At 44.6% G+C, this 27,669-nt stretch overlaps 1 long non-coding RNA gene across 1 annotated transcript in view; it reads right to left on the bottom strand.

Annotated features, from left to right (window-relative positions):
* Nucleotides 1-3,723: 3,723 nt before the first annotated feature.
* The window catches only part of LOC140456926 (uncharacterized), an 89,499-nt gene continuing 65,553 nt past the window's right edge, over nt 3,724-27,669 (bottom strand). The window contains exon 4 of the long non-coding RNA XR_011953211.1: nt 3,724-3,770. This is a non-coding gene — a long non-coding RNA (uncharacterized lncRNA). The remainder of the gene's footprint in view (nt 3,771-27,669) is intronic.

Genomic DNA, 27,669 nt, shown 5'->3' with positions numbered 1-27,669 from the left:
GGAAAGCCAGTGTGACATCAATGACCTTGCCTGTCGGAGAGAAGAATTGAAAACAGAACATTATATCCTAAAGTCTGTGAAGTAAAGCATTTTCGAGACTAACAATTTAAGCGAATATATGATGTATTGTTGGAATCTACAAAATACAAAGGATAAGCGATCTTCAGGAATCCTGAAGAAGGGCTCATGCCCGAAACGTCAATTCTCCTGCTCCTTGGATGCTGCCTGACCTGCTGCGCTTTTCCAGCAACACATTTTCAGCTCTGATCTCCAGCATCTGCAGTCCTCACTTTCTCCTCGATATTGTGGCTAGACCATTAATTCAGGAAGCTGGGGTCTGAGCCCACAGTGCTGCCAAATCAAGTCGTGAATTAAGGTTGATAATTAAACAACTCATTGAAGGAATAAGCTCCACAGATATTCCCTTGCTCTGCTTTGGAAAGAACAACACATCAGTGCAAAAGTTAAGGCTGAAGCATTCACAGCAACCTTCAGCCAGATGTGCCAATTGTCTGATCCATCTCAGCATCTTCCATAGATCACCAATATTAGAGATACCTGTCAGCAGGGAATTCGCTTCGCTCCACGTGAAATCAAGACACTGTTGGGCGAGTTGCACTGGTTACTGCAAATGCTATGGAGCCTGACAAAATTCTGGCAATAATACTGATGACTTGTGCTAGCCAAGCACTCCCAGTACAGCTACAACACTGGCATGGACAATGTGGAAAATAGGCCAGGTATGTCCTGGGCACAGAAAACAGGTCAAACCACCCTGGTGAATTACTGCCCCATCAGTCCATGCTCAATCATGAGTTAGGTGTCGGAAAGTGCTTTCCACAGTGCTATCAAGCAGCACTAGTTCAGCAATAACCTGCTCGTGACATAAAATGTGGGTCGTGCAAGGCCTACTCCGCTCATGTCTGAATTACAGACTTGATTAAAACATGGACAAAGAACTGAATTCCAGAAATGAGGGGAGAGTGACAGCCCTTCACATTAAAGTAACATTCGACAGAGTGTGATATTATGGAGTCCTAGCAAAACTGGATTCAATTGGTATCAGTTGACAAACTCCCTGCTGCCTGCAGTCAGACCTCCCACATTGGAAGATGTCTCTGCTTGTTAGAGGTCAGTCGCCTCAGCCAAAGCAAATCTCTGTTGGAGTTCATAAAGAAAGTGTTCTTGGCCCAATCATGTTCCGCTGCTTCAGCAATGACCTTCCCTCCATCAGAAGGTCAGAAGTGAAATCTGCATTGATCTAGCACTTTTTCTGTGACTCCTCAGTCCATATTCAAACGCAACAAAATCTGGACAATATCCAGACTTGAGCTGACAAGTGACAAATAGCATTCACACCACAAAACTGCGAGACAAAGACCATTGACAATAGGAGTGAATCTAACCAAAACCCCTTGACATTCAATAGTGTTACCATCATTGAATCCCTCACCATCGACATCCTGGGTTTTATTGTTCATTAGAAATTGAGCTGGACACTCCATATAAATACAATGGTTGTAACAACAGGACAGAGGCGAGGAATACTGCAGCGAGTAACTCAACCTTCTGACTTGCAAAGCCAATTGACTATTTAAGAGACAGAAGCCAGGAGAGTAATAGCACAGCTCACCCCTTGACTGGATAGGAGCACCTTCAACTGTACTCAAGAAGTTAGGCATTGTCCAGGACAAAGCATCCCACTTGATCAGCAGCACATCCACAAGCGTCCATTGCCTCCATATCTGATGCTTAGTACCAGCCGTATGCTGAAAAATGAGTTGCTGGAAAAGCGCAGCAGGTTAGGCAGCATCCAAGGAGCAGGAGAATCAACGTTTCGGGCCTAAGCCTTTCTTCAGGCATACCTGCCATATGCACTATCTAAAATACTGCACTGCAGAAACTTAGCCACTTCCTTAGACAGTACCTTCCCACTACCACTTGCATCTCGATGGACAAGAATAGCAGATACTTGGGAACAGCACCACTGTAAGCTCCTCTCTAAACCACTTCTGACATGGAAATATATCATCGATCCTTGACTGTAACTGGGTCAAAATCTGGAACTCCCTTCCTCAGGCCATTTTGGAACATGTTATTTCAGAAAGGCAGCTTACTGCCATCGTCTGAAGGACACCTACAGACAACTGAAAGCAACCACCGTGTTCCATGAGTCAATAAAAAAAATCATTGAAGCTAACATGACAGTTTGAGAAAGTGGTTGAGGAGGCATTATGGGTATGTAATAAGCAATCGAAAGGTTTGGAGCAAAGTTCCAGAATCAATCTCTACCATGGTAGCTTCAATTAATGAAAGAGTATGAAATGAAAATGCTGGGGTAATGAATGATAATCACAGACCGACCAAAGTTTTGAAACATGTTACATGGTTCAGTATTGTCCTTCAGAGGAGGATTTGTGACTTTCCTACCTGGCCTGCCTACCTGTTCAACAAAAAGGCGATGGTTCCTTTCCTGTGCCGAACCTGACTAAGAAAGTGAGGACTGCAGGTGCTGGAGATCAGAGTTGAGAGTGTAGTGCTGGAAAAGCACAGCAGGTCAGGCAGCATCCAAAGAGCAGGAGAATCAACGTTCCAGGCAAAACAACTTCATCAGGTATCTTAATGAAGGCCTCATGCCCGAAACGCCGATTCTCCTGTTCCGGATGCTGCCTGATCTGCTGTACTTTTCCAGCACTACAGTCTCGACTGAGAAGCCATTTGGTTGTAATTAAGCTTAAGAAAGATCAACCATAATTAGCCGAGCAAGATGGCAGACCTTCAAAAAGTAGCTGATGACCACCTTGTTGGGATATGTGACTAACTTTTTCATAAGTCAGTGCAGAATTCAAAAATGCAAATTATGGTGAGTCAGGCTGTTCAGACAGAGTCCGGTACACATTGAAGATTGATGATTGGATGCAAAGTCTCCTGTGGTGTTGCTGTGAACAGCAAGAGAGTTCTTGCCAGTATTGCACTCCAATATTTGTTCATGAAGTAAAGTGTCAGATTTATTGCATTTCTGTGCTTTCTGTGCATTTCCCACATTAGGATCACAGTGGTGATATCATGAGACCAGGATTCTCGAACTCCAGTTTGATGTTGAATGGCCAGGGTTTGGAATACCATCGTTTGCCCAGGGTGAAATTTGAATTTAAAGAAATCTTGGGATCGGAAAGAAAGCCAAATGGTGACCATGTAGCCCGAGTCAATGGAAAAATACAAAAACAGCTGCTGCACGAATGCCAAGGCATCTGTCACCTTTCCATGGTCTGGCCGACATGAGATTCCAGACCCACTGGGAAGTAATTGACTGTGTTCTGAAGTGGCTTTAGCAAGTTATTCAATGGGCAATTGGGGATAGGGACTCATCGCTGACCCGAACCAGAAAGTAATACGTGTAACAAAACGTCACAACAACTATATCAATTAAATGTCATTGTTGCGGCAGTTCCTGATGTCATTTCATGTATTTCATGTGAATGTTCTAACACACACTTTGAGTGATGTTGCACTGTCTAAACGGACTACAATATAAATCATTGGACATTCAGAGTAGATCCAGTTCAACATTTAAGTTTAATTGCAGAATTTTCAGCACTGAATTTTTAACCTAAATAAAAGTTTTCAATAAATAAAATCTGTTGCAATTCGTCTTCATAAATTTGTATTCACTTCTACAAATGGTCAATATTCTTAAAACATACTTGTTTCGATTTGAATCTTACCAACAAATCACTTTGTTCATCTGGCTTTGCTGTCATCATCACTTCCTTGAAGCCAATTGAGCATTTATGTAAATAAACACAGAAATAGAATTCTCAGAATAGATTACAGAACCACAAAACCCTAATTTATACTTCCCCACAAGCACCGCACACGAATTGTGGAAAAAATGCAAATAACTCAATGGATTCCAATACTAATTGATGTTAGGACTTTTTAATACATAAGTTGTATGATTGTTGAATGACAGAGGTATGAGTTGTCATGTTTAGTCAAAAATCTATAATTCAGAGATACATTGGCACAGCTAATATTTGTGTCTCTATTTTTCTCTCTTCCCCTCCTGCCTTCTCCACTTTTTTCTTTATATCTGATGCCGTGTTTTGCCTCTCCATAATCGGACGATGTTTTCCTTAATAACCTGAAGCCAACACCTCACCAACATATCCTCTCAGCCAAATTCATCCATTTCATTAGAGAGATTTGAGTCAAGATTTTCTCAAAAATCTGTCTGAGTATTGAGTGATCTGGAAATACTTGATAGGAATGAGGCTGCAAGACTGTGATAGCATTTTCATTGTATCTCAGCAGTATTATTCTTGGCTGAGAAATGTTTAATGGTTCAGGGCAATGCTTATTTAGACTATAATTAACCTTTACTGCACATCTCATGGAATGTTTAATATTGTAGAGGTCGATTTATTCTGTATCGACTCTGTGTTGTACCTACTCTGGGAGGGTTTTTTTTAGGGAATCCTGGATGCAGCTCTACTCTGTGTCGAAACCAAAATATATTTGACATGATTGCATTGGACAGCACAATATGGAGGGAGATTTACTCAGCCCATTACATGAGCTGCACAATCACGGAAAACATTTGATGTAGCCGTGTAAAGGGGCTTGGACTCCTACCCACTGTCTTTGTGATTTTGAAATGCTTGATACCAGAATAAAAAGGGAACCACACTATGCACAGAATCTTTGTTGTACAAGCAGATTATCATCTGCAGGCACATACGTAAATCATCTGTGAACAACCCTTGCAGTGTTTAATGGATGAGTGCTGAGAGAGCTTTAATATGCAATACGTGTCTATTCCATGCAACACATGCCGACAGTGTGCTTGATATGGTAGTCTAAATGTAGTTTTGATTTGTCTTTAACCTTTTCTGTGACAGTCGTGGTTGTGTTTGACAAATATTCAACAGAACTGGAGGACTCTATGACTATAAATGCGGTCACTGCATTCGAGGCAGAATGCAATGCCATCAAACAGGGAGAAAGATGATCCCTGACTTTTTTCATGACGAGGAGAGATTGAAGCAGCTGGGCTTCAAACATGAAATTTAAGTGAGGCCGATATAATTCTGAAAAGAGTAACTCAGAGCAAAGGTCAATGATAGGGAACCAGAAGCAGCTTGTTCAGCCAATGGAGTTTGGTCTTCCAAACAATGACATCAGGGCTGAACTGATAATCCTCATCTCCACTTCCCAGCGTTTTAAATGTAAGCATTGATTCAATTACCAAATCAAAACCTGTCCATTTCAGCCTTCAAAATACTGAATGACCCAACCTCGACAGTCTTCGGTGTAAATGAATTCCACAGATTCACTACATTCTGGGAGACAAATTCTCTTCTGCCTGAAATTTGTGACCTCTAATTCAGAGATTCTACTTCCTGGTCCGAAACTCTCCCACAAGGGGAAACAACATTTCTACATTTACACCATCAAGTTTCCTGAAAGTAATAGATGTTTCAGAATGTCAGTACTGAATCTTCTATGTTCCATTGAGTATAGGCCCAAATGAATCAATCTCTACTCTCAAGACAGTCCCTGCATCCTCGGATTCAGTCGACTAAACCTCGTGTGGATTGTCTCACATTCCAGTGTACCTTTTCTTTGGTATGAGTCCAAAGAACAATTCACAGTATTCCAGCTGTGGTAAGTATAGGGTTTTTTTTTCAGTTTTAACAAACATTATAGTCATACAGATATCCAACACAGAAACAGACCCTTCGGTCCAACTGTACTGACCAGACATCCCAATCTGACTGAGTACCATTTGCCAAACATTTGGCCTATCTTCCTCTAAATGTTACCTGTTCATACACCCAGCCAGGTGCCTTTTAAATGCAGTAATTGAACCCGCCTCCACCACTACCACTGGCAGCTTTAACCATACATACACGTGAAAAGGTTACCCCTCAGGTTCTTTTCAAACGTTTCTCCTCTCACCTTAATCCGCTGTCCTCTAGTTTTGGACTCTCCCACTCGAGGAAAAAGGCCTTGGCTATTCACCATATCAATGCCCCCCATGATTTTATAGGTCTTGTTCAGGCCACTCCTCAGCCTCCTTTCCTCTCACTGCAGGGAAAAGAAAAGCCCCAGCCTATTCAGCCTCACCTTATACCTTAAACACTCCAGTTCCAGCATCATTCTTGGAAATCTTGTCTAAATCCTCTCAAGTTTCACAAAATCCTTCATAGAAATGGTCAACCAGATTTGTCTGTAATAATTCTAAATGTGGCCTCACAAACGTTCTGTAGAGCTGAGACATGACATCTCGACTCCTACACTTAATGTTATGACCAATGAAGGAAAGCATGCCAAACACCATCTTCCCCACTCTGTCTCCCTGCAACTCCACTTTCAAGGAATGATTCATCTGCACCCTTTGGTTTCTTTGCTCAGCAAAACTCCCCAAGGCCCAGCCATTAATTGTATAAGTCCTGCCCTGGTTTGCCTTACAAAAATGCAACATCTACATTTATTTAATGAAGCATGGGTTCATGAAAGGCAAGTCAGCTTTAACTGATCTATTGGAATTCTTTGAGGTTATAACGAGCGTGGTAGACAATGGGGAACTGCTGAATGTGGTGTATCTGCATTTCCAAAAGGCATTCAGCAAGGTGCTGCACAAAAGGCTGCTGCATAAGATAAAGATGCACAGTGTTACGGGCAATGCATTAGCAAGGACAGAAGAATGGTTAACTAACAGAATGCAAAAATTGGGGATAAATTGGTGTTTTTCTGGTTGACAATCAGTGGCTGGTGATGTGTCTCAGGGATCAGTGTTGAGACAGCAATTATTTACAATTGTTGGGACTGCAATTGTTTATAATTCAGATGGATTGCTTTGAGTAAGAGACCCAAGTGTAGAGTGTTGTAATTCACAGAAGCCACTTAAATGAGTGATAGGGCAAAATGTGCAGAAGGATATAGATAGACTAAGTGAGTGGGCAAGGGTCTGGCAGATGGAGTACAATGTTAGTAAACGTGAGGTCATCCATTTTGGTAGGAACAATAACAAAGTGGTCTACTTTAAAATGGTGAAAAATTACAGAATGCTGCTGTGCAGGGGGACCTGGGTGTTCTTGTGCATGAAACACAAAAGTATGGTTTGCGAGTACAGCAGCTCATTAGGAAGACAAATGGAATAATGTCCTTCATTGCCAGTGGATAGAGTTTACAATTAGGAGCTGCAGATGTATAGGGCGCTGGTGTGGCCAAATCTGGAGTACTCTGTACACTCTTCATCGCCTTACATGAGATGGCACTGGGGTGGGGTTTGCTGAGGAGGTTGACTGTGTTGATTCTGGAAATGAGGGGGTGGGCTTACGAGGAGAGATTGAGCAGACTGGGATTATACTCATTGGAATTCAGAAGAATGGGGGACAGGGTTTGTAAAATTATAAATGGGATAGATAAGACAGAAGCAGGGAGGCTCAAAGTTTGGGAGAAGATTTGTAGCTCGGGTGCTCGTTGTTGTGGTTCTGTTTGCCGAGCTGGGAATTTGTGTTGCAAACGTTTCATCCCCTGTCTAGGTGACATCCTCAGTGCTTGGGAGCCTCCTGTGAAGCGCTTCTGTGACGTTTCCTCCGGTATTTATATTGATTGGTATCTGCCGCTTCCGATTGTCAGTTCCAACTGTCCGCTGCAGTGGTCGGTACATTGGGTCCAGGTCGATGTGTTTGTTGATAGAATCTGTGGATGAGTGCCATGCCTCTAGGAATTCCCTGGCTGTTCTCTGTTTGGCTTGTCCTATAATAGTAGTGTTGTTCCAATCGAACTCATGTTGCTTGTCATCTGTGTGTGTGGCTACTAAGGATAGCTGGTTAAGCTAAAGTCTTCACCCAAAAGGTTGTGAATCTCTGGAATCCCCTGCCTCGTGAAGCAGCTGAGTCTAACCTGTTGAATGTTTTTAAGGTGAAGATAGATTTGTGAACAGTAAAGGAATGAAGGGTTATCGTGAGGGGTGGGTAAGTGGAGTCTCAGTCCATTGAAAGATGATCCACGATATTATTGAAAGGCAGAGCTGACTCATGGAGTCAGATGGCCTCCTCCTGATTGTATTTTTATGTTCGGATGTTGTTATGTTCTAACAGGCCTCCAATTCAAAAAGTAATGCTCTCTAACTACTAAATAAAAACTGAAAGAACTGTGGATGCTGTGTATCAGAAACAAAAGCAGAAACTGCTGGAAATGCTCAGAAGGTCTGACAGCATCTCTAGGGTGAAAGGCTCACCAGTGTATGGTTCCCTGGCTTTTCCATCCAACTTTCTTCAATAATGCTGCCCCATTAGTCAGTCTTCTGGCATCTCATCTATGATTATCAACGATACAAATATCTCAGCAAAGTGTCCAGGAATCTCTTCCCTAGCTTCCCACAAAGTTCTGGGAAATACCTAATCAGGTCTCCAGGATTTACTTCCATTTTTCTACTTTAGACATCCAACATCTCCTTTTCTGCAAAATGAACTCATTTTAAGATCACATTATTTATTTCCCTAGCTTCCATGTTCCTGTGTACTGTAAATATTGATGCCAAATACTTGCTTAGTGTTTCTGCCATCTCCTGTGGTTCCATGCATGGAAAGCCATGTTGATCTTTAAGGGCTGTATTCTCTCCTTAGATATTCTTTTAACCTTCAAATAATTTTAGAATCTTTTCCGGTTCTCCTTCATTCTATTTGCCAGAGCAATTTTATGTCCCCTTTTTTCCCTCATGATTTCCTGTTTAAGTATACTCCGACTGCCCTTCTACCCTTCTCAGGATTCACTCAATCCCAGCTGTCTATATCGGATGAATGCCCCCTTCTTTTTCTGGACAGGAGTTACAATTTCCCTCATCATTGAGCTTTCCCCATGCCTTGCCTTTCACACAAACAGAAACATACCATCACTGAACTCTCATTGTCTCATTCTTAAAGGCCTCCCACTTGTCAGCCGTCCATTTACCTGTGAATAACCTCCCCCAACCAACTTCTCAAAGTCTAATACCATCGAAACTGGCCAGACTCTAATTTGAAACTTTTCATTTTTAAATCAATTCTATCCTTTCTCATCATTATTATTAAACCAATAGAATTATGATCACTTTCCCTGAAGCGGGCCCCTGTGGACACCTCAGTCACTTGCCCTGCCTTGGTTCCCAACAGAAGGTCAAGTATTGCGAACTGTCTAGTAGGTGCATCCACATATTGAATAACACCGTTTTCTTGTGCACACTTAACCAATTTCTCCACATTCCAAGATCTTAACACGACCCCAAACTCTGTTTGGAAAGTTAAAATTCACTACAATTATCCGTTTTTTCTTACAGATAGCATAATCGCTTGTAAATTTCCCAAAAACTATTAGGAGGCCCATTTTACAATCCCAGCAAGGTCATCACCTCTTTCTTATTTTTATGTTTCATCCATATAACTTCACTGGGCAGTGTCCAAGACATATCCTCTCCACATCCAGCTTTAATGTTCTTTCGAACCAAAAACACCACTCCATCTCCTCTCTTGCTCCTCTGTCTATACATTCTATCGCATCTATATCCTGGAACATTAAGCTGCCAGTCCTGTTCATCCCTCAGCCACATTTCTGTAATGGTAATGATATCCTTGTCCCACATTCCCATCGATGCCCTATGTTCATCTGTCTCACATGTTAGGCCTCTTGCATAAAAGTAAATGCAGTTTAGTAGCCTTACCTCGCTCTTGCCAAACTGTTATCTGCCTTGACCCCTAGAATTGCTCACCGCATCTTACCTCAAACATTTCTCTTTTCTCACGATCTTGTTGGTTCCCACCATCCCCCTTACTGGTTTAAAACCTTCAGCATACTGCTAGCAAATTTCCCCACAAGAATATCGGTCCCCTTCCAATTCAGGTCCCTCTTATACAGGTCATTTCTATCCCTGAAGCGATCCCAATGATTGAAAAGTGGGAATCCTAACACCTGCAGCAGCTCCTCAGCTACACATTAGCTGCTCTATCTGACTGTTCCTAATCTCAATATTCCATTAGTTTTTAAACAAACCCTAACATGACATTTGCCATCTTTATTGACAGTTGAAATTAAAAGCTAACTTTTTGTGGTTCGGAGATGCAGACTCCCTGTAGATTTCAGAATTCGATCTCTATCTTGCCTGTTAAAATGCATAACTTCACTGTTTATGTCTGTTCTCATTTATTTCATCCACATTACATTATTATGCAAAGCTCCTTGTTCACTCTCTTGTCCTATCTGTATCCCTCTGCAAACTTCTTTTTGTGTCATATTCACCACTTGTCTCCGCTCCAACCTTTGAGTCATTCGCAAACTTGCCTACAATATATTCACTTTCCTCATCTAAGTCATCAAAATAATTTGTAATTTTTTTTGTCCCCAGAACAGATTTATGTGGTAATCCACAGATTGACATCCTGTAAAATAAAACACTTAATCAAACTTTTCTGATTGGGATTTCAAAACTCCTCTCTCCATGTTAATACAGTCCCTCCAAAGCCAAGGCTCCTTTCTTATTCAGTAATCTTATCCATGGGTGCTATCAAACACCTTCAGAAAATCAAAACATATTACAATCATGGTTTCCTCCATTTTCTCCAAGAAATCCGATACTTCTCTCAGGCAAGATTTCCATTTTGCAAAGCCATTCTCAGTTTTCTGCGATAACATCCCTTTTTAAAGACTCCACCATTTTTTTCAATAAATGATGTTAAACTAACTAGCCTCAGTCAATATTTGTGTGCCTTAACTTTTTATGAGTGAAGGTGTTGGGTGAAGGATCTACTATCAGCCCTCACTTCCAACTGCTGGAGAAGCACTGTCATTGCATCTACTGTGAAAATCTCAACAAAATGTATCTGATGTTCATTTACTAAGAAAACAATTCCACAAATGTTCTAGCTCATCACCTTCTGCTGGCGGTCCCAGATTTTACGAAACAACTCATTGAAAGTCGAAAAGGCTAATTAGCAGCAAACCATGATCAATATTTGAGCAAAAATATCTCAATTCCTGTCACGTTTTTTTTTCATCTCTTTTTAGGATATTAGCTTCGACAATGTGGAATCTGTGTAAGAGAGAGAGAAAAACACTGTGCCTGAGCATGTGTGTGTAAGAGAGTGATCAGAGAGAGAGAGAGAGAGAGAGAGAGACCATGCCTCTGTGTGTGTGCGTGAGAGAGAGAGTGATAGCAAAAGACTCTGTGTGTGTGTGTGTGTCTGTCGGGGGCAGGGGGAGTGAGGGGTGTGGTGATGTGAGGATACTGTTATCTTAAAAAGGTTATTTTTGTCCTGTGTATTTTTGAAGAGAGATTGTAAGGGAAGAGGTGCTGAAGAGTCCAGAGTGTTTGTAGCTTTTTCTTTAAAAAAGTTTAACAATGGAAAAGGAGTGGCCAGTTCAGGTTCTTCTAGTTTTGGTCGAGCTGCAGCATTCCCAAGATGTTTTGAGTATCAGAAGGTTGCAAGCTTCAGTAAATGATTCCTAACTGAGCACTCGGGCATTTCCCTGGATGTTGTTCCCTCCTGCCTGTAAGAATATGAGTTTGAATTTACCTTTTTGCCAAGGGGTGTGTTTATGAGATGTTACAACATTGGATCAGGAAATTAGTAAGTTACTGTATCAAGTACTCGGTTATGTTTTCCAATCGTTTAATGCCACTTTCTTTGGTTTGTGTTTCAACCGGAGTGTTTAAGTGAATTCTGTTTGGCTTAATGCAGAGTGGTTTAACTAGTTGTATCACATCTGGAACATCAATGTCACATTTGCCTTTAAACAAAGAAAACCTTATTTATCCCATCCATGCCTCAATGATTTTACAAACCTCTATAAGGTCACCCCTCAGCCACCGACACTCCAGGGAAAACAGCTGCAGCTTCTTCAGCCTTTCCTTGTCACTCAAACCCTCCAACCCTGGCAACATCCTTGTATATCTTTTCTGAACCTTTTCAAGTTTCACAGCACCCTTCCTTTATGAGGGAAATTGCACGCAATATTCTGACAGTGGCCTAACCATTGCCCTGTATAGCCGCAACATGACCTCCCAACTCGTATACTCACTGCTCTGACCAACAAAGGGAAGCATACTCAATGCCTTCTTCACTATGCTGTCTTCCTGGGAATCCACTTCCACAGAACTAGGAACTCCAAGGTTTGTTTGATCAACAACACTCCCCAGGACATTACCATGAAGTGTGTAAGCTCAGCCCTGATTTGCCTTTCCAAAATGCAGCACCTTGCATTTATCGAAATTAAACTCCATCTACAAACCTTTGCTCCATTGGCCCATCTGATCAAGATCCCGTTATACTTTGAGGTATAACGCTGTTCATTACACCTACAATGTTGGTGTCATCTGCAAACTTACTACATATACCTTCTATGTTCACATCCAAATCTTAAATGTAAGTGATGAAAAGCAGTGGATCCAGCTTTGATCCTTGTGGCACGTCACAGGTCACAGGCCTCCAGTCTGAAAATCAAACATCTACCACCATCCTCTGTCTTCTCCCTTCAAGCCAGTTCTGTATCCAAGTGGCTAGTTCTCCCTGTATTCCATGAGAATTAAACTTGCTAGCCAGTCTCCCAAGGGGAACCTTGTCGAACGCCTTACTGAGTTGCATATAAATCACGCCTACTGCTCTGCCCTCATCAAATCTCTTTGCTCCTTATTCAAAAAACTCAATCAAGTTTGAGAGACATGCTTTCCCATGCACAAAGCCATGTTGACTATCCCTAATCAGTCTTTTCCTTTCCAAATACATTCTGTCCCTCAGGATTCCTTCAACTGCAACGCACCCCGCCCCCAATGATATCAGGCTCACTGGGCTATAACTCCCTGGCTTTCCATACCACCTTTCCTCAATAATGGCACCATATTAGCCAACCTGCTGCCTCCCAGCACCTCATCGTGACTATCGATGATAGCAATATCTCAGCAATGGGTCCAGCAATCACTTCTAGCTTCCCACAGAGTTCAAGCGTACACCTGATCAGGTCCTGGGGATTTACCCACATTTATGTGTTTTAAGACATCCAGCACCTTCTCCTATGTAATGTGGACATTTTTCAAGATGTCACTGTTTATTTCCCCACATTCTATTTCTTCCATGCCCTTCTCCACAGTAAGCACTGACGCAAATACTCCTTTAATATCCCCCTCCCATCTCTTGCAGTTTGATACATAGGCTGCTTTGCTGATCTTTGAAGTGCCCTATCCTCTCCCTAGTTACCCTTTTGTCCTTAATGCTTTTTTTGTAGAATCATTTTGGATTCTCCTTAACCCAGTTTGCCAAATGTATCTCATGCCCCCTTTTTGCCCTCCTGATTTCCCTCTTAAGTATACTCCTACTGCCCTTATACTTGAAGAATTCACTCAATCTCTACTGTCTATACCTGACGTATGCTTCCTTCTCTTTCTTGAGCAAACCTTCAATTTCTCGAGTCATCCAGCATTCCCCACACCTCCCACCCTTGCCTTTCACCCCAATAGGAACATACTGTCTCGTTATCTCATTTTTGAAGGCTACTCATTTTCCAACCATCCCTTTACCTGCAAAAATCCGCATATAATCACATTTTCAAAGTTCTTCCCTCATACTGTCAAAATTGTCCTTTATCCAATTTAGAACTTTAACACTTAGATCCTGTCTATCCTTTGCCGTACTATTTTAAAACTAATCGAATTATGGTCACTGTCACCAAAGTACTCCCCCACTGACACCTGCCCTGCCTTATTTCCCAAGGGTAGGTCAAGCTTTGCACCTTCTCTAGTAGGAACATCCACATACTGAATCAGAAAATCTTCTTGTACACACTTAACAAGTTCCGCTCCTTGGGTGCTCCGGTTTCCTCCCACAGTCCAAAGATGTGCACGTTAGGTGAATTGGCAACGCTAAGTTGCCTGTAGTGTTAGGTGAAGGGGTAAATGTAAGGGAATGGGTCTGAGTGGGTTGCTCTTCGGAGGATCGGTGTGGACTCGTTGGGCCGAATGTCCTGTATTCCACAGTGTAAGTAATCTAAACTAATCAAACCTTATCTAATCCAATCTAAACCCTTAGCACTATGCCAGTTCCAGTCTGCATTGAGAATGTTAAAATTCCCTACCATAACACACTATTATTCTTATAGATAACTGAGATCTCTTTACAAATTTGTTACTCAATTCCCTGCTGATTTTGTGGAGTTCTATAGTACAATCCCAAAAAGGTAATAGTCCCTTTCTTATTTCTCACTTCCACCCAAATTCCCAGGAATATCCTCCGTAATTACAGTCATAATGTTATCCCTGATCAAAACTGACACTCCTCCTCCTCTCCTCCCTCCATTTCTATCCTTCCTGTCGCATTTGCATCTTGTAACATGAAGCTGCCAGTCCTGCCCATCCTTGAGCGACGTTTCTGCAATTGCTCTGATATCCCAGACCCATGTTCCGAACCATGCCCTGAGTTCATCTGCCTTCCCTGCTAGGTTTCTTGCATTGATGAATATGCAGCTTGATTTATCAGTCCTACGTTGTTCTCTGCTTTGTTCCTGCCTGCCCTGACTGTTTGACTTGCTCCATTTCCCAACTGTACCAGTGTCAGATTGATCTCTTTCCTCACTATCACCCTGGGTCCCATCGCCTTGCCCACCTTATTAATTTAATTCCTCCCAAGCAGTTGCAGCAATCTCCCTGCCAGTATATTAGTCCCTTTCGAATTCAGGTGCAATTCATCCCTCTTATATGGGTCACTTCAGCCCCAGAAGATCTTCCAATGATCTAAAATGTGAATCTTTCTCCCACACACAAGCTCCTTGGCTACACATTAATCTCAGACACCACCTTCCCTCTCCTTCCTCGACCGCTCCATCTCCATCAACAGTGTCCGACTCAACACAGACATCTTCTCCAAACCCACCGGCTCCCACAGCTAAACAAGGACAGAATCCCCCTGATCTTCACGTTCCACCCCACCAACCTCCGGATACATTTCATCATCCTCCGACACCTACAAATGGACCCCAGCACCACAGAGATATTTCCCTCCACACACTTATTTGCGTTTTGTAAAGACCATTCCCTCCAGTCCCTTGTCAAGTCCACACCCCACAGCCCACCAACTCACCCTCCCCTCCTGGCACCTTCCTCTGTAACCACAGGAATTGCAGAACCTGTGCCCCGAACTCCCTCTCACTTCCCAAATGCCCCAAAGCAGCCTTCCACATCCAACAGAGCTTTCGCTGCACTTCCACACACGTCATTTACTTTACCATTGCTCCCGATGCAGTCTCCTCTATGTCAGGGATGCAGGTCGCCTACTTGCTGAGCGCTTCCGAGAACATCCCCGGGACACCCGCACCAACCAACCCCACCACTGTGGCTGAAAACCTCTCAACCCACTTCCCCCCCACCAACTCCACTGAGAACATGCTGTTCCGGGGCCTCCTCTATCACTAAACCCTAACCACTTGACACCTGGAGAAAGAATGCCTCACATTCTTCCTTGGGACATTGCAACCACACACTATCAATGTGGATTTCACCAGTTTCCTCATTTCTCCTCCCCCTCACCATCCCTCCAGTCTCAGCCCCAACCTTCCAAATCAGCACCACCAACATGACCTGTCCTACCTGTCAATCCTCCTTCCCACCTATCCACTCCACCCTCCCCTCCGACCTTTCACCTTTACCCCCAACTCCATCCATCTAATGCACTCTCATCTACCTTTCCCCAGGCCCACCCTCCTCCCAGTTATCTCTCCATCCCCTTGGCTCACAGCCTCATTCCTGATGAAGGGCCTTTTCCTAAAATGTTGATTCTCCTGCTGCTCAAATGCTGCCTGACCTGTTGTGCTTTTCCAGCACCACGTTCTTGACTCTGATCTGCAACATCTGCGGTCTTCACTTTTTCCTAGACGTTCATCTGCTTGATCCTCCTATTCCTAGCCTCACTAGCTCACAGCATCGGGATTAATCCAGATATTACTACCCTCGAGGACCTCCTTTTAAAACTCCTGCCTAACTTTCTATCTCCTCTCTTCAGCATCTCATCCATTTTCCTTCCTGTGTCATTCGTTCCAGTGTGCACAGTGACCTGCTGCTGGTACCACTGCCCTTTGAGAATATTCTGCCTTGATCCTGGAAACAGGGAGACAACACACCATTCTGATTTCTCACTGTCGACCGCAGAAACATCTGTCTGTGCCTCTGACTAGAGAGTCCCCTCTCACGATCGATCGCTTGGTACCTGACATACCCCTTGTTACATTACAGCCTGTCTCGGTCCCAGAAACTTGGCTGTTCATGCTGCGTTCTCCTGAAAGGCAATCACCCCCTACATTTTCCAAAATAGCATACTTGTTTGAGATGGGGTTAACCACAGGAGACTCCTGCACTACCTGCCTCCCTCTCCTACTTTTCCTGGTTTTTCTCCCTTTCTTAAAACTACCATCCGTCAGATGCCCCTAGTTCCTGTAAATTCCTCCTTGCCTCAAACTGCCGCTCCAACTGATCGATGCGATCTGATAGGATTCAGAACCAAACACACTTACTGCTGACATAATCATCAGTATGAAGGAAACTCTCCCTAATCTCCAACAGCTGACAGGAAGAGCACATCACTCTACTCAAGGCCATCTTTGTACCTTAACAACCGACAGAAAATAGCATAGTCTTATGCACTAAAAAAAACAGTAATCCAGTCTAACTTAGTATCTATGTTTCATATTTTTAAAAATTAATCAAAGGACAGATCTCAAAAAAAAACACTCACCATTAAAAATGACAGCAATATATTACACTTAAAAACCATGTACTTATCTGCTCCTGTGCTGTGTGCTCTCCAACATAGGTTCCTCGAATGTCAGCTGTGAATTTCGCTGTTTGTCAATTTTTCTTCAACACACTCCAATATCCGGAAACACTTGAACTCAAACAACAAAGGCAGTAACTGTGCAGATTCACTGCTGTGTCAGTTAGCAGTGTAAGTTTCTTTCTCTCTGTCTCTGTCTCTGTCTCTCTCCCTCTCTGTTTCTCTCCCTGACCATGTGGTCACTACCTTTGTTCACTTCCTCCTTTTTAAAGAGCCATTGTTTTGATCTTTTCTCCCAAACTTCCAAAACAATGAAACAGCTTAAAAACAGTAATTACTGCTTGTGGAATTCGAGGAACTCACTTCCAACACGTAAAATACTCCAAAAGCGAGCAGTTCTTACAGCCAAAACTTTTCCCATCCTCATTCTTGGATTACCCAAACCCTGATAGCTTTTGCTCCATCACCATGTCAATCCTTATCACTCATTAATTGGTTCTCCCTGTTTCAGTTTGCTTACTTGTCTTCAAATCCTGACCAGTGTAGGGCAGAAATGTTCAATTTTGTTTTTCTTTTAGCAACATTTTGGTTTTGTTCAGTTCTATAACAATAATTCACTATCTTCTTTTTAAAGTCCTTTCCACTTCTCTAATGGCTATATTTATTGCCTTCAGTTGTGAAGAATATTTGTCCCTATTCTCGTAGAAACTGAGCTCATCTTGTACCATACAGGTTGAATGTCAGACAGATCAGGGAGTTAGGCATCATTCACCCCAGACTTACACTGACAAGGAAAGCCCAGACTTCAGTCAGGTTTTCTCTTGTTTCTCACCAGCTATTCCTTAAGATACTGAAACTTGACTGTCCTCCAGTCCATTTCTGGAGTTCTTAATCCATGAACCTTCAACCTTCAATAGGGCCAATGGTGAAATACCACAGTGGGGGTGATCCCTTCAAAAATGAACTAACTTGCGTCAGAGATGCTAAAATTGCTCAATATATTTAATGCAAAACTAATTTATTTGACTTTTATCCAAAATATTAAACCTGTCTCACACAGGTTAATTAACCTGAGCATAAACAGACTCAGTGAACATGGTTTGGGCCTGGATGTGGTTAACAGCACAATCTCATTGCTGCAGTTCCTTATGAACACGTTGGTGTCTCAGCAGGTTGAATGAGCGAGCAAACCCTTCTTACACACAGAGCAGGTGAATGGCCTCTCCCTGGTGTGAACTCACTGATGTTTGATGTCAGATGATTGACTGAACCTGGTCCTGCAGTGAGAGCCCCAGAAAGGTTTCTCATCATTGTGAACATGTTGATGGAACATCAGTTTCCTGGAACCTTTAAAGCACTTCACACAGTCTGGACATTTAAAAGGCCTAGTCTCAGTGTGAACTCACTGGCCTCCCAGTAGGGCAGAAGAGTGAGTAAATCCCTCTCTAACCACAGCGCAATGAAATGGTCTCACGCTTGTGTGAACTCACCGGTGGTTTTGCACATAGGATATGGTACAGGATGTCTTCTCTCATTCGGCTCAGGGGAACAGTCTGAGTTTGCCGATATATCTGCAGCTGGATGACTGAATGAACGCCTTGCCGCAGACAGAGCAGGTTCTCAGCCTCTACCCAGTGTGATCTCGCTGGTGTTTAGTGAATTGAAATAATAGTCTGAACTTAATGCCGCAGTGAGAACTCCTGAATGGTCTCTCCTCTGTTCGAATATATCAATGGCACATCAGTTGCCCAGAATTCCTATGGCATTTTCCAAAGTCTTGTGATTTAAAAAGTTCTTTTATCTGGATGAACTCTATGGTCTGCCTGCAGTTCAGAAGACTGAGTGAATCCCTTCCCACACTTGGAGCAGATGAATGGCCTTTCCTCAGCGTGAGTGCATTGCTGAATTTCCAGTTGAGGTGGGGATTTGAATCCTCCTTCACTGTCCTCATATTTCCATACTTTCTCCCCAGCTTGACTGTGATTATATTTTGACAGTTCAGATGATTTCATCCACACACAGGACAGATGCACAGTTTCTCCTCACTTGGTGTTTTTTCCTTCCAAGTTCAGAATTGAACAATATTCCAATCATAAAATAAAAATCAATCTTTCCAATTCTAATATGATACCTGGTTCTGTTTCCTGACCACAGAGTGTCCCCTTCACATCATCTATGAAGCTAATTAAAGAGAAGGAAAGTGAGTGAGAAGACCACAATCTGACTGAATGGTCATCCCTGAGACCTGGCTGCAGGATGAAGTTCTAGAACATTCCTGAAGAGGGCGCGCGACCTGGGCCGTGGCCACCATTTTGTTTGGGGCGAGGCGCATGCGCCGTTATACTGGTGACGCAAGGGGGTGGGCGGGGCCTACGGTCCCATTGACGGAGACAATGGAGACAATGGAGACGGGGAGGGGCCTGTGGGATTGACCCAGGGAGGAGGGAGAGCCTGGGGGTGGGGGTGAAAGGCATTCACAGATCTGGGGGAGGGGGTGGGGGACAGGCATTCACAGCTCTGGGGGGTGGGCGGACAAGCATTCACAGATCTGGGAGTGAGGAGGGACAGGCGTTCACAGCTCTGGGGGAGGAGGGGACAGGCATTCACAGCTCTGGGTTGGGGGGGTGACAGGCATTCACAGATCTGGGGGAGGGGGTGGGGGACAGGCATTCACAGATCTGGGGGAGGGGGACAGGCATTCACAGATCTGGGGGAGGGGGTGAGGGACAGGCATTCACAGCTCTGGGGGAGGGGTGGAGACAGGCATTCACAGATCTGGGGGAGGGGGTGGGGGACAGGCATTCACAGATCGGGGGAGGGGGGACAGGCATTCACAGCTCTGGGGGGGACAGGCATTCACAAATCTCGGGGGGGAACAGGCATTCACAGCTCTGGGGGAGGGGGGGGGTCAGGCATTCACAGCTCTGGGGGGGTGACAGGCATTCACAGCTCTGGGGTTGGGGGGGACAGGCATTCACAGCTCGGGGGGTGGGGGGGACAGGCATTCACAGCTCGGGGGGTGGGGGGACAGGCATTCACGGCTCTGGGGGAGGGGGGTGATACGCATTCACAGCTCTGGGGGTGGGGGAACAGGACAGGGACAAATAATTCACCAATACTGGAATGGTCTGAACTTCTCTCCTGTATTGACAGTGATCACTTTTATAAACTTCTTTTACAGGGCTTCAGGAGAGAGCTAGAGAAAGGAAACTCAAACCAAACCAAAAACAGTCAAAATCTGATACAACACAATTAATCAGGAACTGAATGCTATCGGTCTTTGAACTTGAAAGCAGAAGTGTTACAACCAGATGCTCAGCCTAGAAAAAGCTTTGCACCATTCGCAGCAGACAGGACCTGGACAGAATAGAGTTACAGAGATCTACAGAACAGAATAAGATCCTTGAGCCCTTCTGCAATTTAAACCAAACACACAGAAAGACTCACCTTGCCTCGTAATATGTTAAAGTATGAGTGACAGAGGACTCCCAAATTCCACTATTTAAAGAAAATTATCAATTTTGTTCTTTAGCCCTAAAAGTGAATATGAAACATTAAACACAAATGAACATTTAAATGAACGTTTTAATTGGGGAAAATGAAATTATGATGCGATCAGACAGGAGTTGGGAAGTACAAACTGAGAGCAATTGTTCCACAGATAGGGCACAGCAGACATGTGGAGACTATTTCAGGAGAAGTTGTTGCAAGTGATGCACGAAGTTGTTCCTGTGAGACAGGTACGAAGGGGTAAGATTAAGGAACCTTGGATGACGAGAACAGAGGAACGTCTCGGCAAAAGGTAGAGGGCAGCTTACGTTAGGTGGAGGAAGCAAGGATATAGCACAGCTTTAGAGGATTGCAGGCGAGTTAGAAAGGAGCTCAGTAAATAGACTGAGGAGAGCCAGGAGGGGGCACGAAAAAGGCTTGGCAAGAAGGATTAGGGAGAATCCAAAGGCATTTTACTCCTACATGAGGAATAGAGAATGATCAGGGAGAAGGTAGGGCCAATCAGGGATAGCGTAGGGAACTTGTGCTTGGAATCTGAGCAGATAGGGGAAGCCCTAAATGAGTTTTTTTGCTTTGGTTTTCACTAAGGAAAGGAACCTTGTTGTGAATGAGAACTTTGAGGAGCTGGGATACAGGCTGGAACCGATCAAGATTGATGAGGTTGATGTGCTGGAAATTTTGGCAAACATTAAGATTGATAAGTCCCCAGGACCAGACCAGATTTATCCTCGGCTACTCCGGGAAGCAAGAAAGGAGGTTGCTAAGCCGCTGGTGAAGATTTTTGCATCCTCACTCTCCACGGGATTCATACAGAAGGATTGCTAGGAGACCAATGTTGTTCCCCTTTTCATGAAGGGTAATAGGGAAATCACTGGCAATTACAGACCAGTCAGTCTTATGTTTGTGGTCAGCAAGGTTTTGGAAAGAATTCTGAGGGATAGGATTTATGACTATTTGGAAAAGCATAGCGTGATTAAAGGCAGTCAGCATGGCTTTGTGAGGGGAAGGTCATGCCTCATAAATGTAATTGAGTTCTTTGAGGAGGTGACAGGACAGATCGATGAAGAGGATGTGGTGTATGAGGACTTCAGCAAGGCAGTTGATAAGGTGGTCTCATCCATAAAGTCAGGAGGTATGGGTGACAGGGAGATTTGGCTATTTGGATTCAGAATTGGTTAGCTGACAGAAGGTGAGATGGAAAGTTCTGCCTGGAGATCAGTCTTAAGTGGTGTCCCACAGGGCTCTGTTCTTGGGTCTCTGCTCTTTGTAGTTTTTATAAATGACTTGGATGAGGGGTGGGTTAGTAAATTTGGAGATGACACAAAGGTTGGAGGTGCCGTTGATAGTATCGAGAGCTATTGCAGGCTGCAGTGCAACATAGGCAGGGTGCAGAGCTGGGCTGTGAAATGGCAGATGGAATTCAACCTGGATAAATGCGAAATGATGCAATTTGAAAGGTCAAACTCGAATGCTGAATATAGGATTAAAGACAGGATTGTTGGCAATGTGGAGGAACAGAGGGATCTTGGTGTTCAAGTACATAGTTCCCGCAGATTTTCCACCCAAGTGGATAGGGTTATTAAGAAAGCATATGGTGTTTTGGCTTTCATTAACGGGGGATCAAGTTTAAGAGCCGCGAGGTTTTGATACAACTCTACAAGTCCCTGGTGAGACCACACTTGGAATATTGTGTCCAGCCCTACTGTAGGAAAGATACAGAGGCTTTGGGGAGGGTGGAAAGAAGGTTTGCTGGGATGCTGCCTGTACTGAAGGGCTTGCCTTATGAAGAGAGATTGACGAAGCTTAGACTTTTCTCTCTAAAGAGAAGGAGGAAGAGAGGAGACCTGATTGTAGATCTCCCTGGGTCGTCTTTGGACTTCTGCTGCAAGGGTAAAAAAAGTGACCTGTTCAACCAGTGCAAGTGGATTTAGTCAGCTCACACACCAGCAAGTCCACATGTGACTGCAGAGGTTGGAATATTCCATTACTCCTGTTGCTCGTGATAACCAGCACTGAATCAGGTATGTCCTGACAGTTAGGGTTTGTTTCTGCTGAAGTTACTTCCTTATCACGAGAGTAGAGTTGAAGATTCTTGTCATTGTAGATGACAGCGTTCTTCAGGGAATAGTGACCCTTTAAAGCCAGATCTCTGTGATTATTCTGTCAAATTCAGAAAAAAATCACAAGCAATTAGTGTGCAACTAATATTGAATTTCTGCTTCAAATGGAACTTAATCCTGTGATAAGAACTGAAATTTGATATCTGAAAGGTTCCCCGGCATTAAAATCTCCAGTAAGAAAGTGTTGATGGATCCTTCCTGACAATTCTTATTGAATCCTTCATGACAAATCTTACTGAATCCTTGCTGACAATTCTTACTGAATCCTTGCCGACGATTCTTACTGAATCCTTCCTGACGATTCTTACTGACTTGAACATTCCACACATGGCCCTACTTTCCTACCAGGAAGAATGGGAATCAAAGTTTATGTCAGACCTGAGGCGATTGGTGTCAGGGACTGAGGGGCTGGATTAAATCAGACAGGCAGAGATTGGTGATCACAATATCCCCTTGTTTGATATAAACCAACCCCAGAGTCAGTGACACCAATCTCTTCCTGTCTGATATAATCCAGCCCCACACACACTGACACCAATCTCCCACTGTCTGATAAAAACCAACGAGGTAAAAACAAGGACAGCAGATGCTGGAAACCAGAGTCGAGATTATAGTGCTGCTGGAAAAGCACAGGTAGCGTTGATATAAACAACCTCCACAGTCCCTGACACCAATCTCCCCCTGTCTGAAACAAACCAGCCCCACAAACACTGACACCAATCTCCCCCTGTCTGATATAAACCAGCCCCACAGTCACTGATGCCAATCTCCCCCTGTCTGATACAAACCAGACCCACAGTCACTGACACCAATCTCCCCGTCTGATATAAACCACCTCCACAATCACTGACACCAATTCTCTCCTGTCTGATATAAACCAGCCCCACAGTCACTGATGCCAATCTCCCCCTGTATGATATGAACCAGTCCCACAGTCCCTGACACCAATCTCCCCCTGTCTGATATAAACTAGGCCCACAGTCCCTGACACCAATCTCCCCCTGTCTGATATAAACAAGCCCCACAGTCACTGACACCAATCTCCCCCTGTCTGATATAAACCAGCCCCACAGTCACTGACACCAATCTCACCCTGTCTGATATCAACAAGGCCCCCAGTCCCTGACACCAGTCTCCCCCTGCCGGATATAAACCAGCCCCACAGTCACTGACACCAATCTCACCCTGTCTGATATCAACAAGGCCCCCAGTCCCTGACACCAGTCTCCCCGTGTCTGATATAAACCAGATCCACAGTCACTGACCCAAATCTCCCCTTTTCTGATATAAACCAACCCCAGAGTCAGTGACACCAATCTCTTCCTGTCTGATATAATCCAGCCCCACACACAATGACACCAATCTCTGCCGGTCTGATATAAACCAACGAGGTAAAAACAAGGACTGCAGATGCTGGAAACCAGAGTCTAGATTATAGTGCTACTGGAAAAGCACAGGTAGCGTTGATATAAACTAACTCCACAGTCACTGATGCCAATCTCCCCCTGTCTGATATAAACCAGCCCCACTGTCACTGACACCAATCTCCCCCCTGTCTGATGTAAACCAGTCCCACAGTCACTAACACCAATCTCACCCTGTCTGATATAAAGCAGACCCACAAACCCTGAAATCAATCTCCCCCTGTCTGATATAAACCAGACCCACAGTCACTGACAACAATCTCCTCCTGACTGATAAAAACCAGACCCACAGTCACTGACACCAATGTGCCCTGTTTGATATAAACCAGACCCACAGTCACTGACACCAATCTACCCCTGTCTGATATAAACCACCTCCACAATCACTGACACCAATTATCCCCTTCCGATATAATCCAGACCCTAGTGACTGACCGCAATCTCCCCTTGTCTGATATAAACCAACCCCAGAGTCAGAGACACCAATCTCTTCCTGTCTGATATAATCCAGCTCCACACACACTGACACCAATCTCTGCCTGTCTGATATAAACCAACTAGGTAAAAACAAGGACTGCAGATGCTGGAAACCAAAGTTTAGATTATAGTGCTGCTGGGAAAGCACAGGTCGCGTTGATAGAAACTAACTTCACAGTCACTGATGCCAGTCTCCCCCTGTCTGATATAAACCAGACCCACAGTCACTGACACCAATCTCCCTCTGTCTGATATAAACCACCTCCACTGTCACTGATTCCAATCTCGCCATGTCTAATATTAACCAGACCCACAGTCACTGACACCAATCTCCCCCTGTCTGATATAAACCACCTCCACTATCACTGATACCAATCTCGCCCTGTCTGATATAAACCACCTCCACTATCACTGATACCAATCTCGCACTGTCTAATATAAACAAGCCCCACAGACAATGACACCAATCTCCCCCTGTCTGATATGAACCAGTCCCACAGTCCCTGACACCAATCTCCCCCTGTCTGACATAAACCAGGACCACAGTCACTGACACCAATCTCCCCCTGTCTGATATAAACCACCTCCACAATCACTGACACCAATCTCCCCCTGTCTAATATAAACCAGACCCACAGTCACTGACACCAATTTCGCCCTGTCTGATATAAACCACCTCCACTGTCACAGATACCAATCTCCCCCTGTCTAATATAAACTAGCCCCACAGACACTGACACCAATCTCCCCCTGTCTGATATGAACCAGTCCCACAGTCCCTGAGACCAATCTCTTCCTGTCTGATATCAACCAGCCCCACAGTCACTGACACCAATCTCTGCCTGTCTGATATAAACCAACTAGGTAAAAGCAAGGACTGCAGATGCTGGAAACCAGAGTCTAGATTAGAGTGCGCTGGAAAAGCACAGGTAGCGTTGATAGAAACTAACTCCACAGTCACTGATGCCAGTCTCCTCCTGTCTGATGCAAGTCAGTGACTGTGGGTCTCGTTTATATTATACAGGGGGAGATTGGTATCAGTGACTGTGGGCCTGGTTTATATCAGATAGGGGGAGATTGGTATCAGTGACTGTGCGGCTGGTTTATGTCAGACAGGAGGAGATTGGCGTCAGTGACTGTGGGGCTGGTTCATATCAGACAGGGGGATATTGGTGTCAGGGACTGTGGGCCTGGTTTATGTCAGACAGGGGGAGATTGGCGTCAGTGACTGTGGGTCTGGTTTATATCAGACAGGGGGAGATTGGTGTCAGTGACTGTGGGGCTGGTTTTTATCAGACATGGGGGGATTGGTGTCAGTGACTGTGGGCCTGATTCATATCAGACAGGGGGAGATTGGTGTCATTGACTGTGGGTCTGGTTTATATCGGACAGGGGGAGATTGATTTCAGGTTCTGTTGGTCTGGTTTATATCAGACAGGCGGAGATTGGAATCAGTGACTGTGGAGCTAGTTTATATCAGACAGGGAGAGTTTGGTGTCAGGGTCTGTGGACCTGGTATATGTCAGACGTGGGGAGATTGGTGTCAGTGACTGTGGGGCTGGTTTTTATCAGACAGGTGGAGATTGGCATCAGTGACTGTGGGGCTGGTTCATATCAGACAGGAGGAGATTGGTGTCAGTGTCTGTTGGTCTGGTTTATATCAGACAGGGGGCGTTTGGTATCAGTGACTGTGGAGGGTTTATATCAGACAGGGAGAGTTTGGTGTCAGGGACTGTGGGCCTGGTTTATGTCAGACAAGGGGAAGATTAGCATCAGTGACTGTGCGGCTGGTTTATGTCAGACTGGGGGAGATTAGTGTCAGGGTCTGTGGGGCTGGTTTATGTCAGTCAGGGGGAGATTGGTGTCAGGGACTGTGTGGCCGGTTTATGACAGACTGGGGGAGATTGGTGTCAGTGACTGTGGGTCTAGTTTATATCACACAGGGGGAGATTGGTGTCAGTGTCTGTGGGGCTGGTTTATATCAGACAGGGGGAGATTGGTGTCAGGGTCTGTGGGCCTGGTATATGTCAGACGTGGGGAGATTGGTGTCAGGGACTGTGGGGCTGGTTTATATTAGACAGGGGGAGATTGGTGTCAGGGATTTTCGGGCTGGTTAATATCAGACAGGGAGAGTTTGGTGTCAGGGACTGTGGGCCTGGTTTATTTCGGACAGGGGGAGATTGGTGTCATGGTCTGTGGGGCTGGTTTATGTCAGACGGGGGAGATTGGTGTCATTGACTGTGGGTCTGGTTTATATCGGACAGGGAGAGTTTAGTGTCAGGGTTTGTGGGCCTGGTATATGTCAGACGTGGGGAGATTGGTGTCAGGGACTGTGGGCCTTGTTTATGTCAGACAAGGGGAGATTGGCATCAGTGACTGTGGGGCTGGTTTATATCAGACAGTGGGAGATTGCTGTCAGTGGCTGTGGGTCTGGTTTATATCAGACAGGGGGAGATTTGTGTAAGTGACTGTGGGGCTGGTTTCTGTCAGACAGGAGGAGATTGGTGTCACGGTCTGTGGGCCTGGTTTATGTCAGACAGTGGGAGATTGGCATCAGTGACTGTCGGTCTGGTATATATCAGACAGGAGGAGATTGGTGTCACGGACGGTGGGCCTGGTGTATATCAGACAGGGGGAGATTGGCATCAGTGACTGTGGGGCTGGTTCATATCAGAGAGGGGAGATTGGTATCAGTGACTATGGAGCTGGTTTGTATCAGACAGGGGGAGATTGGTATCAGTGACTGTGGAGCTGGTTTATATCAGACAGGGAGAGTTTGGTGTCAGGGACTGTGGGCCTTGTTTATGTCAGACAAGGGGAAGATTTGCATCAGTGACTGTGCGGCTGGGTTATATCAGACAGGGGGAGATTGGTGTCAGGGTCTGTGGGGCTGGTTTATGTCAGACAGGGGGAGATTGGTGTCACGGACTGTGGGCCTCGTTTATGTCAGACACGGGGAGATTGGCATCAGTGACTGTCGGTCTGGTTTATATCAGACAGGAGGACATTGGTGTCAGGGACTTTGGGGTTGGTTTACATCAGACAAGGTGAGATTGGTGTCAGTGTCTGTGGGTCTTGTTTATGTCAGACAGGGGGAGATTGGCATCAGTGACTTTGGGGCTGGTTTATATCAGACAGGGGGAGATTGATGTCAGTGGCTGTGGATCTGGTTCATATCAGACAGGGGGAGATTTGTGTCAGTGACTGTGGGGCTGGTTTCTGTCAGACAGGAGGAGATTGGTGTCACGGTCTGTGGGCCTGGTTTATATCAGACAGAGGGAGATTGGCATCAGTGACTGTCGGTCTGGTATATATCAGACAGGAGGAGATTGGTGTCACGGA

The sequence above is a fragment of the Chiloscyllium punctatum genome, chromosome 31 (genome assembly GCF_047496795.1).
Source record: "Chiloscyllium punctatum isolate Juve2018m chromosome 31, sChiPun1.3, whole genome shotgun sequence".
NCBI lineage: Eukaryota > Metazoa > Chordata > Chondrichthyes > Orectolobiformes > Hemiscylliidae > Chiloscyllium > Chiloscyllium punctatum.
This window is presented reverse-complemented; position numbering and strand designations above follow the sequence as displayed.